General features: G+C 42.9%; 1 pseudogene; it reads left to right on the forward strand.

The window, feature by feature from the left end:
* The first annotated feature begins 325 nt into the window (after nt 1-325).
* Nucleotides 326-1,602, forward strand: LOC114753628 (transcription factor bHLH106-like; annotated as a pseudogene).
* Nucleotides 1,603-1,605: the final 3 nt, after the last annotated feature.

Consider the following 1,605-nt stretch of genomic DNA (forward strand, 5'->3'; position numbering starts at 1 on the left):
AACATAAAATAAAATAAAGGGAGGAAATTAATCACCGAAAGCCGGGCGGCATTCCCAGTCCAGACTTTTTAATTTTCAATATCCACAATCCAAAGTGGAACTCTCGGGCCAGTCAAAAAGCGCAATCATAAGTATCACCACCACAATAAACCGCTCTCTCTCTCTCTCTCTCTCTTCCCAACACACACAACCGCAGAGATTATTAGGTCGGAGGTTTGAAGGAATAACATAGCTGTAGAAGTTGAGGCTTATTAGCTGAAAGCGGCTAGCTACATAGCTAGCTCTTCATCTCGTCGTCATCATCGTCATCGGCACGCAGCAGCAGATGGAGAACTCTGAGCTCTACACCAATCCTCGCCGGCAACGGCGCTTCCTTCTTCACCCCGCATCGTACGGCCTCCCTCCTGCTGCAGCCTCCACAATGCACAGTTTCTGCAGCTCCTCTTATTACCCCTTGGATTCTCCGAGAAATACTGATACGCCCCAGCAGCAGATAGAGCCCTCGCCGCTTTGAAGAATCACAGAGGGCTGAGAAGCGCAGGAGAGAGAGGATCAATTCCCACCTCGATAAGCTTCGCACTCTTCTTCCCTGTAATTCTAAGGTTAACTCCCCCCCCTTCTCATCAAGTCAATAGATTATTTGTTTTGTTTTGATTCTTTGGTTTAGATTGTCATTTAATTCGTCGGCGAGGGAAAAATAACAGGTAGAGAGTAGAGGCCATGCATATAGAATGCCTTGCGTCTGAAAGGCGCGCTTGCCTTTTGACCCACAACACATACAGCTTCATCTTCTTCGACTTTACTGGACTTAATTTTGCTCCATTGTGAATTGAAATGATGATCCGTTAATCAGATCAATTATTGGATTGAGAGTTTTATTAATGGATATTGTAAGTTGTTCATCAATGATGATCAGAAGATTACTAATTGAACTCTTAATGGAAGCCCTTGTTTAATTTTCTGCGTCTTCTTCACCCTCAGAATTCTCCGTCAACCATGAGAGGAAGCGAACTGCTGTCTGCTCCATTAGGATGAGACAAAAAATGATCTCTTTCTCTAAAATCGCTATCTACTGATCGTATCTCGGACTTTTGAACACTTGCATTTCTACGCATCTTCTCTTACAAAAGATCATTCTTTTCCCCTAGGATCTTTCGTGTTCTTTGAAAAAAAAGAGCTTTTGAATGTTCAAAAGCTTTATCAGGCCAATCCATTAAAGGCACGTAATGAAAAAGAGAACTCCCACAGTTTCTTTCTACGATGCATAAATACAATGAAATAGGGAAAGTCACAAAGCTTTACACAAAAACTACAATAATATTTCTGTTTCTTTTAAATTCTGCCTCAATTATTCTCATCCGATTCTCTATCTAATTAAATATATCTGTATGGGTTTGCTCAGACTGACAAGGCCTCGCTTCTAGCAAAGGTTTGTCAGCTGATTGAGAGAGCTGAAACAGCAAACTTCACAATCACCGAACTCGAAACCATTCCTTCAGAGACAGAGACGAAATCACCGTCCTGTCCACTAGCGGCGACTACGCCGGAGACGGAAGGCTCATATTCAAAGCCTCCCTATGCTGCGAAGATCGCTCCGACCTCATA

This window comes from Neltuma alba, unplaced genomic scaffold (genome assembly GCF_004799145.2).
Source record: "Neltuma alba isolate B1F8T4 unplaced genomic scaffold, ASM479914v2 tig00008029_pilon, whole genome shotgun sequence".
Classification (NCBI taxonomy): domain Eukaryota; kingdom Viridiplantae; phylum Streptophyta; class Magnoliopsida; order Fabales; family Fabaceae; genus Neltuma; species Neltuma alba.